At 36.8% G+C, this 17,397-nt stretch overlaps 1 protein-coding gene across 14 annotated transcripts in view; it reads right to left on the reverse strand.

The window, feature by feature from the left end:
- Positions 1–17,397, reverse strand: part of MEF2C (myocyte enhancer factor 2C) — a 150,202-nt gene that overhangs the window by 53,503 nt on the left and 79,302 nt on the right. The window lies entirely within an intron of this gene.

The following is a 17,397-nucleotide window of genomic DNA, read 5'->3' on the forward strand; positions in this document are numbered from 1 at the left end:
TCTACATCTCTAAATCATATGCAGCATTGTAAACCAATGCTACCTCAATCAAAACATTTAATTAAAGTAATATGATAAAAAATAATAAAATGGAAATACAGTGGGATCTAAAACCAGAGCTACTAGGTTTATACTCATAGCATATGCTGCATCCACCCTTACAAACCCATCTCCCTAACTATTATCTCCCATCCTCATACATGAACTGAATTAGAAAAGGAAAGAATCATGTGGACTAGAGAGCTAATGGAACTGATATGTCTCTCTTATGCACTTCCTTGGAACTTTGTAATTAACATTTTAGCATAATGTTGCTCCAACTATTCTTGTTCCTGTAGATAGAAAGTGGCTCTTGACATCTTTCAATCCTTGTCAGCTAGTGCAGTGTCTGACAGTGGAATGCTGCAACAAACTGCAAACTGTGGACAGGTGTCTCACAGGTGAATACTACCCAGGAAAGCCTGATGATATGTAAAAAGGAGCTTCAAGAAAATTAAGCAAAAATTTGTGGGGATCAAAGATTTCCCCTTCCTTGAACCCTGAACCTTCTCACCTTCTCTCTCCTTTCAGCAAAGATAAAGTTTGCTAGGTCTGTCAAAGGCAAATGGTTGTGGTCTCTAGTCTTACTCTTATTGCTGGTCTCTTTCCATATAAAATCCCACCTGGGATTTGGTTAATGCAGTATGAATATTTCTTTTTATTGGTTGATACATTGCAATAATTTTTGCTTAACAGAAAGTGCCCAAGATAGAGTAGGGGGGGGGGTGGATGGTCACAGGCCAGGGGGCTGGCTGCTCAGCCAAGAGGTAGGCCACTCAGGGGTGTATTAACAGGAATGAGAACAAGAAATCATGCATTAAATGTCAGGTTGATGGGCTGTTGTCAACTAGTCAGGAAACAAGCACTACTCACACTTCCAATGGGTAATATTAAGGTAGCCCCTCACACCAAATCTCCAAAATGCACAGCAGCATATTTAACAAAGAAGAAGTTTATATTGGTTTACACCTTACCTCTTACATCACATTAAAACTATTTGTGGGGAAGGGCAGAGCTTATCTATTTCTCCTCTACAGTTGTTATGTTATTATTACAAGCCTAGTATGTGAATTAGTAATAGGTGGGGGATTTTACGTTTAATTCCCTTCCAAGAAAGTTTGATAGAACAGTATTTTTTTATAATCGAGGTGTTTCAGGTAAATAAAAGGTCCTTAAAAATAAAAATGCTTCAGAATCTTCTGGTGGATGCTTAGTTTCAGTCTTCCTTTCTAAGGTTTTTGCTGTATTTACAGAACACACTATCATCGTTCCAGTCAATTTTTTTTTTCAAACTAGCTGGGCCTGCAGTCCTATCCCAGCTGTTCTCTCTGCAGCGCCCTTGTGCCCGCCTCACACAGATCGAGTCCCTTGAAGGAAAAGGCTAGCCCTTTTACCTGATATCCCTAGGTCTTGGCAGAACACCAGCCCTGGAATTCTATGAATTAATGGGAATTTTGGTTTCATGAATCAAAGGGCCTCATCTGCTTTCCTAATAATGTAATTTTTCTCTGCTGGTATTAGAAAAATAACTAAACAGATTATCCATAGGACACTCATCAAAAGCATCAGGAGCATTTTAGATTAGGACTCTTTCCTTGATTTTCCAGAGATATGCATCTAGTCTTAGCTTTATTAATGGTGGTTGCTTATCTCCTGGACTCGTGCTCTAGTTCCTGCTATTTTATATAATTGATATGCTGGGTCCTTTCTCATTAGTGTAGGCAATTATGGATTGAATGTAATGATTAGAAATATATAAGACATAGGTCATCTACAAAGCAGATTCTAAAAATAACTAGTGCACATTTTGCTATGGCAAACTGGGATCTTACTTCTTGATTAAAAACATAAATAAAATGTAATTTATAAAAAATGGTATGAAAATTCCTGTATTATTAATATCAAGTTATGATCCAGGCCTACATGGCTGTTACCTTAATATTTTATGTGCAAGTTTGTTTTTCTAAATTTGTTTTTCAATTAAATTAACTAATAATTAAAAGCAAACCCCTTTTTTTGATTTATCTTCCTTACGCTATGAATGTTATCCAGGTATAAATCATGATCCATAATCTTGTGCCAACTCATAGTTCACAAAATCACATTTTCTGTGATTTCACACAAAGCTACAAAAGCTAGAAAGAGCACTGAGAATGAAAATAGAAAGGTGTAGAGAGTAAACGTTTAAGAAAAACAATGATAATAAGGGGGAGTGGGAGAGAGGGAGGGAGAAAGAAAGGACAGATGAGAGATGTACACAGAAAGGAGCAAAGAAAAGGGGGAAGGAGAAAGAGAGAAAAGGAAAGGAGGGAGGGAGGAAATAAGAATAAGTGTGAGAGGGAAGTTGAGGGTGTTGTGCAAGCAACAGGGAAAAAATAATGCAGTGAGCACACCAAGTGACTGCTCAGGATATAAGCTGGCCTCTCCCAGAGTCCGGGCTCAGCATTTAAGATTAGCATAACACTTTATCACAGGCCAGCCATAATTTTGCTCATCCTAACACCAGTCCCTTGAGTCAGCGTGGCCCCTATGTCTAACTCAGTGAGGCCACATGGTGGCTGCAGGCCCGACGGACCACCCTGTCCTCTGGTCCTAGGCAACCTTCACTGGCAAGTCCCTGTGGCCTTGGATTCTGGCCTCTGTGGCATTAGCTGCCGACTTGTGTGGTCTTGATGGCTTCAGTAATTTCAAGCATCATCATTGGAAATGTATACTGCAAACTTTTTTCAGCTTGGTGTTTCAATTTCCCTAACTTATGAATTCTCAGGGATTTTGTTAGTTCACTGGAGAATTCAGGTTTTTCATTTGCACAATAATTTCTTCTATATTAATTAATTAGATAATTATAAAAACATTTCCTCTTCTATGATATTAAGAGGAAAGTAAATCAGTTTTCTCACACTATTAAAAAATTAATTTTCCCATTAATTGAACCTAGCCTTCAGTAACAACACCTCCATTTATTGAGCATTTACTATGTAACAGGGACTGATGGATCCTGCAGTTTTTCATGGATCCTTTTTAAAAAGCCCCACAATCATTCTTCCATTATGGCTCCATTCTACAGATGCAAAGTGGTTTAACTTCCTGAGGTCCACAAAGCCAGTTAGTGATAGAAACAAATTAACAAACTTATTTATGTGAGTTTAGTCAGTTTACTCTCTCAGCTATTACACTATTCTATGTCTGTAAGTTCATCCAAGTTTAAAAACTGCCTCATTTCTACCTATGTGTTCTTTGATTTACTCTCAGTTGAAATTGGTGAACTGTTTGAAATTTTAATTTTTTTGTAAAGGGATATAACTGCAATAGAACTCTAAAATGTTTTTCTTATTGTTTTACTATAATATTCACTGAAGAGAGGGAAAGACCCCTTCAATAATATTTCAGTTGAAGCTACATGGTTAAAATGAAGAGTAGGTTGTTGAAAATGTAAGACAAACATAGGTTACTTCATTTTTCAACTCCTACATTTTTAAGATGAGGAAGGAAGTCCTGTCATTACGATTAGACTATCTACCCTGGTAAAATGAATGTAGGTTTTCTCTAAGATAATACTAGCAAGAACTTTTAACAATAGGCTAATGGGGGACTAACAATGGACTATCCATGCTTTGGCTATACCGAAAGAAAAACAATACATTTCTTTATAATAACTTTTAAGTCTCTACTACTAAGGAAAAAAAAAAACAAAACAAAACTCTGCTTTATATTTTTCGATACCTATATTCTTTAGATGCACAAGCTACCTGCTCAGCTCTTCACTTTAATTGGCTTAAGGAGATAAGAGCTGTCAAGGCCTGAAACAAGATAGTATTTTTTGCTGAGGGAAGGTTCGGAAAAGAAGAAGAAACATAATGCTCTTATGGAGAAACTATTCTTCTTTCTGGGCAAAGCTATGTGTTCACAGAGAATCCCTGTATGCCCTGTAAAATGTCTTTCAAAACATGGGTACGTTCGTTCTTCTTCCCTTTACTTTGTTTTCAAAGTGATCAGAATAACACAACACTGCTTCTTGAATGGATAGAAGGAAAAGTAAATGAAATGACTGAAAAAGTTCCCCCTTTTTTTCAACAGTTAAAAGACATTGTAAGACATGATCTTCTAAAGTGACAATTCCCCAAAGTCCCAAGGAAAAAGGGTCAAACTGCAGGACAGCTTCAGAAACCACAAGACTTGGGTTTTACATCTTGTCAGAAAATCTGCACTGCTAGTAAAAACCTGGGGAAGGACTGGTATGAACCTGAGTCAGCAGAGAAATGCCACCCACAGTCACCAACTCGCCTTGCCTTCCGCTGTGGCTCAGCTGCCCTGTTTTCTCTGGAGGATTCCCCAGTCAGGCCAATGCATGAGTCTCTCAGATGAGAAACTAGATTTTTTAAAAGTTAAAATTAAACAAAGTTGGATAACATTTTTAAAAAGTTTACAGTGATGATACTGGCTTTTACAGGACCTAAAGTCAATTTTCTGTTGAATAAATAATATTAACCACCTAATAGTTTTTAAATGCCTCAAACAGCCATCACAATCATTCTGAAAAGAATCCCAATTCTTTTTAAAGACCATTGTTAAAAGATGAGGGGAAACAGTACCATTAAAAGAGGAAGCAAAGCATGGTTCGAGGTCTGTTTCCATGAGGTAATGCACACTATTGACTAATAGAGGAATCCAATCTATACTGAGATGAAGTATGAAGTTAAAGCAGGTGGCTAAGAGAAGTGAGACACCTCCCCGCTCTGACTTATTGCATTACTTTATTGCTGAAGCCAAAGGGACAGAAAGAAATCAATGAAAGTTTTGATGATCTGACACAGGAACTTGTGCTCAGTGACAAAGAAGTTATGTTATCTGAATTCATCTGCTAGAAACTCCCAGTCTCACATTAACTGCACTAGTATGTGTGTGTGTGTGTGTGTATGTGTGTGTGCACAGCACAAAGCTAAGAATTTTGAAAGGATCTTCCGAATTATTTAAGTCAATGAATTTCTGCATAGCTATTTTCTTTCTTGGCTCCAAAAGGAGATATTTCATAATTTAGATCCTGGAACAGTTAGGTTATTTTATTGTATGTTTACAAACTGAACTTTATTTTCTAATGGAAAACAATTTTCTCCCCCTAATCATAGTATAACAAATAATTTGCTATCATATCATTTAGTATATATATTTGTGTGTGCATATATATACATATCTCTGTGTGTGTGTGTGTGTATAGAAAACCTCTCATATTTGAAGAAACTCAACTGTGGAAAACACTAAAATATTTCTTTTTTTTTTTTTTAAAGTATTCATTTCCTGTTCTTTTTTTTTTTTAAGATTTATTTATTTATTTATACAAGCACTGGGTACAGTCAGAAGCGCGGGAGGGTGAGAGAATTCACCAGAGCCAGAGCGGGGAGCAGAACAGGCAGAAGGACCGAAGCACACTGCTGAGGGGAGCAGCGGGCGGCAGGAGAGGTCTGCGCGCCATGTGGGACCCTCCTCCGGTGACAGGGGAGCAGCCGGGGATTGAACCGGCGCTGCAGAGGCTGCGGGCAGCTTCGCAACCCAGCACTCAACCACTGCGCCACCGGGGAGGCCCTAAAATATTTCAATATATCTTTCAAAGTTGATCAGCAAATGTTTTGATCTCAGCAGCCAGATATCTGGTACAGAGTTCAGAACTTTATATTTTTGCATTCTGTGTCAGTAGAAGTAGGGGCCATGATGTTGACCATTCCTCAAATCACAGCTCATCTTTGCTAAGTCTTTATAGAGCAAATAGGTGTGGTTCGTAACAGAGTGTTAACACCAGTGATTCAGAAATGATATCCTTTCCACAGTAGCAATATACATTGTGGCTATGTGACTAGAATATTTAAAACACCTGTTCACTTGGAACTAAGCCAAATATGTAATACATTAGAGTGTGCTTGGCTCAATTCCAAGAGCATGTATCATTACTGCCATCAAAATACTGAGGGAGTCACGGCAAATATGCACACTAGATGCAATGTAAGATATATATTTTTTATCGTTAGCAGTATCATCACACTAGATACTGTTGACTGGCTAGTATTTTTTTTATTTAAATTTTATTTTTATATTCCCCATACAATTACAACCCCCTTATTTTGACCCCAATCCCTCCTCCCCCCCCTGCCCCCCCATAGAGTGTCTCTGGTTCATAGTTGTTTGTTGATTTTGATATTTTCTTTCTTATAGTTATTCCTTCTCCTGGTCCCTTATTTAAGTTTTCTAAATTCCTGCTATAAGTGAGACCATCCGGTATTTTTCTTTTTCTTTCTGGCTTATTTCTCTGAGCATGATCCCTTCCAGCTCCATCCATGTTGCTGCAAATTGCATGTGTTTCTCTTTTTTGACTGGCTAGGAAAGAACTAGCAGTGTAGAGACACTCTTGTCTCTGCTTTGTTAACTGCTTCAAAATCTCAGTCAACTTCTCCCCATCTCTCCTTGTCAAACAGGCTCCTCCCTGGTTACATAGTAGTTCAAAGGGAATACCAAAGGATAAATTATATCCTAACTCTACCAGAGTTCACAAACAGAACTTAAGCAGACCTATTTGACAGGAATTTCTTTTTTTGTTCAATTCTGTTTTGACTTAGTAAATTTGTGACTCCTACTTTTTACCTTTCTCTACTTTCCCCTAGTTTTAATTTTTATTTATTTGTTCTTTTAAAAAGATTTTATTTATTTACCCATAGAAGAACTGGGGTATAGGGCAGAGGTGGGGGGGTGTAAGAGGATTCACCGGAGACAAAGTAGGGAGCCGAACAGGCAGATCTACTGAAATACACTGCTGAGGGGAGCAACCTGCAAGACAGGAGAGGTCTGCTGAGCCATGTGGGTCAGCAACCTGGCAAGAGATGCGACTCAGGCTGCCAGGGTTGAGGATAGCTTCATAGTGCTGAGACTTAACCCTATGTGCTACCACGGAGGCCCTTTTCCCCTAGTTTTAAATTCTTTACAGTGAAGATTTTATCTCTGAAGAATTTCAAAATCTTATTACACAAGAAAGTTATACATCATTATATTTAACAATTTAAAATATGTGAGTTTGTTTGAATGTACTACAGAATAGGCCTATATCAATGTCCAAAGGGAATGTGTAAAAGTGTAAAACAGTTAATTTTTGTGCCTAAATTTATTCACTCGGGAAGGAGTAGCAGAAAAGAAATAACATGTTATGAGTATTGTGTGCTAATAGCTATATAAGTACATTATATAATTTATATCTTACACAAAGATCAAAAGTGAGATTTATTATCTTTATTTGCATAAGAAGGTGAAATTTTGGGGACGTTTTGAAATTTGTCCCAGAGTTTGGAGTTTATGAAAGTGGTTGAAGCCAAGTTTTTCTGATTTTAAAGCTTGTATCCGCCTCTTCTCCTACATACTCTGTCTTAAAATTGTAAGACTGGCTTTCAGATTATAGACACGAAAATGTAAGGGAAGAGTTTTTATATTTGGCAGTACTGTATCTAGATCTTGACCTGCTTATGTGGTCATTTGAAGTGCACACACTTCACTAGAAACTTCTAAATTTATAGACTAAGTTCTTCTCAATTTGATCTAGAGTAGCTTATACAGCTTTGTTTTATTTTTGGACAATATATGATTTCTGCCTGTAGGTGTGGTCACCATAGTTCTCCTACCACAAAAGCACCTACAGTCCATTACCATATTCCCAGGTGCTCGTCCCCCACCTCCTGTTTTCACCCAACTCAGACAGTTTAAATACACATCTTAAGGTCTCTTTAAATTGCTCCTTTAACACACTATATACGACAGTCTTCAGTCACAGAATGCATGTCCATGTTATTAGTGCAAACTAAATTACATGCACATTTTGCAAATAACTCATTTTGTATTAGAATCATCAGTGTTTATAGGATGCTATAAATGATGTACAATATATAAGTGTAATGGATGAGCTTAAGCTTTTTAGCATACACATATACAGATGTGACTTTTAAAACTTAAAGTATTTCATACTTCCACTCTTTACAACTAAACTAATATCTAGTTACTTTCCAGCAGCATCTTCCTTCCTTAAGATTCAGGTGTCATCATGCTATTTCACTTCTTTAGACCATACAGTATTCTCATACCCTTTATATTCTGTTCAATTCTACAACAGATGTTTATAGCATTTGATTAACCTGTCTCCTCTTTCCCATTTACCTTGCCATCTTTCTTACAGCTCTCTCTGTATGTGAAGATCCCATTCACATTAAGTTAATATTTGTTATGTCCTTGCTCATTTCTTCTGGTGGATCTTCATTTATCTGGAATTTTGAAAGGCTTGCCCTCCTCCTCTTCATCTGTTCATATACATTTTTCTGTAGTTGACTTGAGTGAAGCTAAAAAATGACTATCATGACTGCTTCTACTGATGTTTAAAATATTTATGCTCTACGGCCTCCCCGGTGGCACAGCGGTTGAGCGCTGGGTTGCGAAGCCGCCCGCAGCCTCTGCAGTGCCGGTTCGATTCCGGCTGCTCCCTGGCCACCAGAGGAGAAGGGTCCCGCATGGCGCGCAGACCTCTCCTGCCGCCCGCTGCTCCCCTCAGCAGTGTACTTTGGTCCTTCTGCTGCTCTGCTCGCCGCTCTAGCTCTGGTGAATTCTCTCACCTCCCAGCACTTCTGACTGTACCCAGTGCTTGTATAAATAAATAAATCTTTAAAAAATAAATAAATAAAATAAAATAAAATACTTATGCTCTAGTAGTTATTGTTTGATTGTAAGATATGAAATCATCCTCATCACTGTTTTCATCATCATCATAAACTTTACTATGTGTCATATCCTGTTTCAAACATTTTATAAATGTTCAAACACTTAATTCTTGTAACCATGTACTAGGTACTATTATTAATCCTCATTTACAAATGAGAAAATTAAGACAGAGAGCCTATGTAACTTGCCTGGGACATATAACCAGTAAGTAGTCGGATTAGGGTAAGAACTCTGGCCATCTAACTCCAGAAAAACTGTAAGTTTTTCAAGGTCACAGACCATTCTAGGAAACTTAGATCACTGCCAGCATCCTATAAAGATCTGTACATCCTAGGAATTTCATAATTATTGCTTGATTAAAAATACCTACTGATAAAGTAGAAGTAAATTTCTACAATTCACATACTAGAAGATCACTTCTAATTTTGAATGTAACAATGGAATTAAAACTTTGCATGTATTAATATATTTATAAGTAAGTCTAATGTCATTTATTATCACTAAGGAAATGGCTTTATTAGTTTCTTGGTCATTATATTTAATAATTCTTTACTGACACTACAAACATCTAATGCACAGAATAAACATAACTTCTTTTGTTTAAACTCATCTACTTGTGTTATTTTGACTTCTATTACAGATAAATATGACTGTAGACATTTCATATCCCCAGTGATTAAGAGGTAGTCAAATCAATATTAGCTACATAATACATAAAGGATGGATGCAAATTTTATAGCAAAGAAATTAATTATTCATTTATGTCTGTTTACTGTAACAAAAACTTGTCAGCTTTTTCTGAAGTTTAACAATTCTTCAGCCAAGATCAATAAATTTTATATGAAAGTATCACTTATGGTAAAAATGCTACTAAAATAATTGTGTTACTTAATGTTTATGAATGTTATACAATCTGTTTTACATAGTAATTCATGCACTATTCTCCCCAACATGATAGTGTAACATAGTTACTATAACTCATCACTATTATATCTATCATTATTAAAATGATTTTTTAGCAATCAAAAGTAGCAAATATTTCCCACATTTCAAAGGTTTTGCTGGAGTCAGAAATGAATAAAATATCAAAGGTAATTATTTTCAAAACTGAGTTTATTCAGCACAGCACCCATGACTGAACAATGAAAATTTTGTTCAAAAAGTATGCATACAAAAGACTTTGTCCCTGGAATGTAGTTCTAAGTGGCTCACTATCTAGGTTGAAAATGGCTATGCAGGGTTGTATGTCCTATTTTTCCATGCCTGCAGTAAAGATACAATATGGGAATTCAGCTTGGTAATTACTAATACACCACACAGACACAATTACACCCTGTATGTGGCATGAAGGAATCACTTGTGGTCTGCATCCATTACAAAGAGCAGTAGGGGGCCACCATGCAAGCCGACAAAATGCTTTACAAGACGGAAGGAGACCAGAGGAGTCGACTACAGAGATACAAGGACTTTGATTCTTCTAGCAATGATTTAAGGCTCCTTCCATCAATTATCATCCTTTGTCTCAGGAGTCTTATCATCAGCCGCATTACAGGAACTGACACAACAATGAGCAACCCATGTAACCCCTGAACTGAGCTGACTTTCCACACCCTGTTGCTATGTTTGACCTGGTTATTCAGATTACTTCAGCAAAACAAGATGGGCGGGAAAAGTCGTCATTGGAAAACTGACCTATGTATTTTTTATGGCGTCTTCTGAATTCCATTTCTCTAAACTGAAAACTATCCTACTCCTGAACTATTATTTTAAAAGTAGCTTCTACTTCATTTAAAAAATTTATAGTGAAAATCTGCATGAAAATTGTAATTGTAGGAGAAGCTAAATATTGGTATATCAAGGGAAGATGTACTTTAACAAGAGAATTTTATATCTAGGGGAACTAAGCTGAAATAAATCAGCTGCTCTCTTTAGCTACAATGAGTCACAGGAATAATTTTCTTTCTGTGAAACTCTTTAAAGTTTTGAGTTTAATTGCAAGCAGTAAGCGGTTTTATTAGAACAGTTTCGTCTTAATTATTACACGATGTACATTATTTCGCCAAACTTTCATTTAAGATGCTCTTTTAAAATACATCTTACAATTACGAATTTTTAAGACCTTAGGAAAGTCAGTTAGTTATGGCAGTTTGTCAGGTTCTGTGAAACAAAGCCTTGTCTTTCAGAAAATGTTTACAACCTATGAGAAAAAAAATGTATCCCGGGGCTAAAATGTTTATTGGCACCTAGAAGTCTGAAGAGAGAGTCAGGCCTGTGGTTTTTTGAGGGCACTTTATCATCGGCTGCATTCTCAAAGGTTTCTCTGAATGAATAGAACTGGATTACTCAGCCTTCTATTCCACGCCTATTCCTCTCCATTTTCCTTGGCACGACAGAGAGCCAGGCTATTTTTAGTTAGGCAGTTTTCTATTTTTAGACAACTACCAGTTAGAAGACATTTGTTAGGAGAAAATTTAAAAACACACACACACACACACACAAAGGGAGGAGGGAAAGAAGCTTCCCTTCGCATATTGTAAAGCAGCCTTCAACCTGTAACTCCAGGCATTTCAGCTGCTTTCAATCTTGAAAAAATAAAGAAAAATTCAGAGTTCAGGGTTTTAAAAATAAACCTACCCTCTGGCAAACAGACCAAAATACAACAAGCTGTTACTATGTGAAACAGTGATTACAAAAACAAAGAACATTCTCCAATGATTAAACTGCGAGAAAGTTGTAGAAAGATTAGGTTATAAGAATGTTACACAGGCATGTAGCAATTTTCCAGCTTTTCAGCCAGATGTATCATGTTTTAGAATTTGGGGAGGGGAGCTGAGGGGTCCCTCCCATCTGTAAAGTTAAACCAAAGATGTGGTATATAACTTCAAGGTTTCCATTCTCAACAAGGAAGAAACTTCATCACATTTAAAGGCAATTCTATTTACTGCATTTTTCTAGCTTTCATAGTTTACAGAATTTCTCTATAAATTATAACCATGTTACAGAGAAATGATATATTAAAAAATCCAGTGCCAATGGGAAACCGAAATAAAGGCTGATACAAATACACATTACGTGTGTGTATGTGTATATGTGTGTGTGTCTTCATTTAGGTCTCTATATAACCTTTATTAGTTTGACTTATTTAATTTATTTTTTAAAGATTTATTTATTTATGCATACAAAAGCTGGGGTAAGGCCAGAGATGTGGGGGGTGAGGATTCACCGGAGACATAGTGGGTAACAGACCAGGCAGACTGACTGAAATACACTGCTGAGGGGAGCAGCAAGTGAGACAGGAGAGGTCTGCCGTGCCATGTAAGTATCTCCCTGGCCAGCCAGTATTGAACCTGCACTGCAGAGGCTGCAGATAGCTTCAGAGCGCTGCGCTTAACCACCTGCGCCACCGGGGAGGCCAAATTTGACTTATTTTAAAAGGAAACAAATGCTTTGCAAATTGATTTGGCATATCAATTTTTCTACTATCAACTACTTACCTACCATTCTAAGCCATACTTTCATTTATAATCTACTATAGTAAGTTTTCAGGTGTTCATGTGCTAACTACTTTCTTTTGCCTTCTAATCCCACTGTACTCTGTTAGGCTGTGGTTCACACCACTGGGTAGGATAGAGACAGAGGGATCACAATTAACTGGGACAATGTTTGGCATTTGCTCTTCATGTTCACATGAATATCTGCTGAATGAAAGAATAAACCCAGTATATGCTTTGGTTCATACTGGACTATAGGCCACGGAGGACAGTAGGCATGTCTTAATCACTGTCACATTCATCACACTCTAAGCCCAATGCCTTACTCATACAGAGCATGTCATAAATGCTTGTGGAAAAAGAAAAATCAATTTATTGGGCTTTTGCCAGATCTTGTTAATGTATGCAAAATATGATTATCTAGTAGCCCTGCTGCATTCATTCATCAAATGTTACACTTATTAATATAAAATGTTAAATAATTATGCTAAAATTAAGAATTTACTTCTTTCACTTTTAGGTGAATCGCCTTTATTACCTGGACTTCTCCCTTGATGCTGAAAATAAAAACACCTTCTATAATTGAGCAGTTTACAATGGGTTCTGCCATCTTTTATATCTTGTAATCATGCCAGAGCTATATCATGCTATAGCCATGTCATCATGCAGGGTTAGTTGACAGTACTAACTCAGAGGAGAAAGTTGGAGCCCAGGAAAGTTATGTACCTGATCCCATGTTACAGAACTACAACTCTCTCGATGTTGCTGTAACTAGAAGTTCACGTCTCTCCAAATCTCTGGGGCTTTCAAAGTTTTGTTTCCTAACGGTAAAATTGAAAAAGTGAACTCTCATGATAATGCTTTACCAATACTCTTTAGAAAACTTGCTGTATAGTTTTTTTTTCTCCTGACATGACGTTAATTCAGAACCAGCATATTTAAGGAGAACCCAGTCATGAAGCCTGCCTGAAGATAAAATTCCACACATACCTAATCAGGAAAAATCAGAAGCAACCATATACATGTGGGGCTCTTTTCCTTCCCATTGGAGATATGCAACATTGTCCTAGCTTGTTTCTGCTTTCCTGTGACTTTCTTACCTGTCCCTACTTTTTGCTTTTTTCCTCAAGGAAATACCAGTTTCAGTGTTCTCTCCATTCTCTTGTCTTGCTCCACAAAAGTCTCATTTACTTTAACCAGTATGCTGTTCCTGGGAGCAAATACTGACTGAGTGACTCAACTTCCTGCTTGGATTTCCTGGCCCTAGCACAAACCCTGTACCCACGCTTGCATGCCATGAAAGCCCGGGTAGAAATGAAAGGTGAAATGGCTACGTGCATCCTTTCCAGCTTTCATGCCCATTATTTCCAACTTGTACCCATCACCATCACTAGCTGCCTCAGTGACTAACAGCCTTGAATTCTTCTGTTTTATGCTTAAAGCAGCGCTTTTCCATGGGAGTTTCTGGGTTGATGGACATTCCTTTGCCTGACCAACATGGAAGCCACCAGTCACATGTGGCCACTAAGCACTTGAAATGTGGCTGAGACTTAAGAAATGAGCTTTAAGTTTTTTTTAAATTACATAGCCACATGTAGCTAGTGGCTACTTTACTGATTAGTGCAGAACTGTATCATTTCATCTGAACTCTGGTTATAGTGTCCAAAGAGAATCCACATGACAAACAGCTGGATTTTTTATTATCAGGGCATACTCACTAAATATAGCACTTATTTAAAAAATGTACAATTTACATTACATTACAATATGTAGGAACTTGAAAAGAGTTCATTTTTGGAACTAGAAAGTAACAGATGGAGTTAGCTTTACTTGAGTAGCTCATTCTTGGGATAATCCTGACCTCACTTTTTCTCCATCACTACGGTCATGGTGACGGCCTTCGGTTATGACTTCGGAGTAATTTGCACATTATTTTGAGAAATAAAGCATTTGATTAAAAAATTCTGGGGTAAGAGTTTCTACTATTATGTCACATATCAGGTTTTTGGTAATAATGTTTTCTTAGATCTGAGGAAAAACAGTCAAATATTCATTGTACAGTTTACTGTTTACAGAGTTTCTAATCCTAAAACAGTAGCTCTAAATAGTTACTGAGTTTATTTACCACAACATAAAGTTAAGAGATTTAATTGATATGAAGAGGTTTTCAGAATCTAATTAACCTCCCAGTTACTCATTAACTCTATGACCTTTAGATATAATTGACAGGGAATATTTTTCTTATTCAGAACTTCTATCAGGTGACTGTATTTCAGGATAAGATAGAATATACTAAATGCTGTTGAGACATGACTAAATAATTTGGCAAAGAGCTATTAGAAAAATGAGATATATTTCCAACAATGTAATCAATCCACCCAATCTGTTGTGTACACCATTTGCCTAATTACAGTCTTTTTAATGATTGAACTTTAGGTCTTTTCCCAGAATGGCCTATCAGTTATTTGACCACGAGGATGAGGCAGAAAACATAGCTGTCACTACTCTGCACCCACGGCACACTCCTAGTTCATCACATCATTCTTTCCCACTGAGTCTGATTTCAGATTTAGAATCTTCCTCAACAAGTGCTCCTGACAGACACTCCCAGCTGATGGCCACTCACCAGGGTGGGGACCAGGCCAGGAGGTAGAGTGCTCGCAACACAGTAACCTCATTGAATAATGACTAGCCTTTTATAGCATATATCAAGTAAAAAAGACATGTGCCTTTAAGAATTAGTTTCACTAAAAGTAAATTTAAAACATCTAATTTATAGTATGATTCTAACTCTCAATAAATCTATAACAAAGAAAGAATAGGGCCTCCCTGGTGGCGCTGTGGTTGAACACTGGGCTGCAAAGCTGCCTGCAGCCTCTGTAGCGCCGGTTCAATCCCTGGCCGACCGGCGAGGAACCCACATGGCATGCAGACCTCTTCTGCCATGCCCCCTGCTCCCCTCAGAAGTGTATTTCGTCAGTCTGCATGGTCTATTCCCCACTCTGGCTCTGGTGAATTCTCTCACCCTCCTGCGCTTCTGACTGTGCCCAGTGCTTGTATAAATAAATAAATAAATAAATCTTTAGGGGGAAAAAACCCAAAAAACAAAGAAAGAATAAATGTGTCTTCAAACTCCAAAATACATGTTTGCTAGATCCTTGCCATTCAAAGTTTGGTTTACAGACTACAAGCATCAACAACACCTGGGAGCTTATCAGAAATATAAACTTTGACACTGTTCCCAACCCTCCTACGCAGAACTAGGATTTCATCAAGATTCCCAGTGATTCAGATGTGGTCAGAGGCATTTCCTTTGATATCCCTTGATCCCTCTTGCCAAATCCTGGCCAAACGAGGAGCAGATTGCTTCTCTCATTCCCAGGAATCAAAGAATGTTGGTCTGAAAGTCTTTTATATCAACACCACAAGTAGTAGTTCTATATGATGTCCTGTTTCTGCTTTTTTCCCTACACTCAACAATCTTTACTCATCTCTGGTTCACTTGAAAGATTTTTACTTTTATTATTATTAGAATATATCTGACTTCAAAAAAGAAAATTTGGTAAATTTAAATTTTATTTATACTAAAATGTATGCTATAGTGATCCCTAGTAATTTGCTAATACACACAATTTTCTATCTATTCACACATTACAGGTATATATGTATTGTGTACATATATATATGACCTTTATTGATGATCATATAGGAAGCTGGTAGCTAGAGTTACAGAGATAAAGAATCATTTCCTTCAGGGGAGGGAAATTTACAATAAGAATTTTTTTAAAAATGCCGTGAGATAACTGAGATAATAAACACTCCTTTGATTAAAAGACTCATCATCTTTTATTCTGACTTCCACAAGACTCTGAAACTATTCCTAAAAGTTCATTTTTTAAAAAATATTTCATAGCGATAAATTCAGCAACCAGTCCCTGAGGAAGTGAAAATATTCTGCTCTTTGATATCTGATATGACACCTTTCAAAGGCAAATAATGTTGCTTTTACTTAGGTAGTATCAATAGCTAGAATGCAGTCTTTACTTCAAATATACTGTCCAACACCAAGTTCAACATGCATACAAACTGTGGATATTATTAAAAATTGAAATTATAGTTCAGGCTAAATATTTCATCTTCAGAAATGGTGAGATAAAAACACATGAGGACTTTGGTTTGCTCTAATTCAAGGTTCATGTAAAATGATGATAAGATGGTGATGATTAATAATGATAAAGAAGACACATTAACAAAAAGACTATATTTTGAAACCCATTGTCTTTTCTGCTTCTATTTATTATTAAATAATTTTTTGTTGACTCTGTTAGTACTGATGCTTAGAAGTCATTAGAGCTGTGCAATAACAGATGTAAGGAAATTCAGTCTTAATGCCTGTACATATAACTTAAGTAATCGAACATGCACTTTATTTGTTCAACAATGATTATTTTCTTAATAAATGAGATGTGAAACAGCTCTTCATGTTTACAAAACATATGCAAATTAAGCAAGAGCATTTATTTTTAAAAGAATGGGTCTTCGTAAAAATCCATTGTGTTACAAGTAAAGTGAATGCATTTTCACAGCCATTTTCTTCTTTTAGATTTTGGGGAACAAATATGAATATGATTTAGATGTACTGGTAAAAATATTTTAAAGCTATATAAACAAAAATGAATGTTACAATTCATGAAAAATACACAAATCATTTTTTTTTTTTTTTACAAAATCACTTTTTCCCTCTTTTCCTTGGAAGTCTAAACATTAAAGGTTTAAATTTTTATAGAATATATTAATCCTTTGTTCATTTTTCAATACTATTTATTGAAAATCAATTATATACTTGGTTTAACAGAGGACAAGACCAAGTTACTTGCAAAACAACTTCAATTATGTTTTATTGAAATCTCAGGGGGATTTTTATGTACCTCCAGAATATTATTTCTTGGGCCTCCCTGGTGGCTATTATGGCTACGGCCTGAGTCCAATCCCTGGCCAGGTTGCTAAACCACATATGGCACAGCAGACCTCGCCTGTCTCTCCCACTGCTCCCCTTAGCAGTGTATTTCAGTAGATCTGCCTGTTCTGTTCCCTGCTGTCTCTGGTGAATCCTTTCACTCCCCACACA

This window comes from Talpa occidentalis, unplaced genomic scaffold, assembly GCF_014898055.3.
Source record: "Talpa occidentalis isolate TD23 unplaced genomic scaffold, MPIMG_talOcc4v2.1 talOcc4.6, whole genome shotgun sequence".
In the NCBI taxonomy this organism is placed as follows: domain Eukaryota; kingdom Metazoa; phylum Chordata; class Mammalia; order Eulipotyphla; family Talpidae; genus Talpa; species Talpa occidentalis.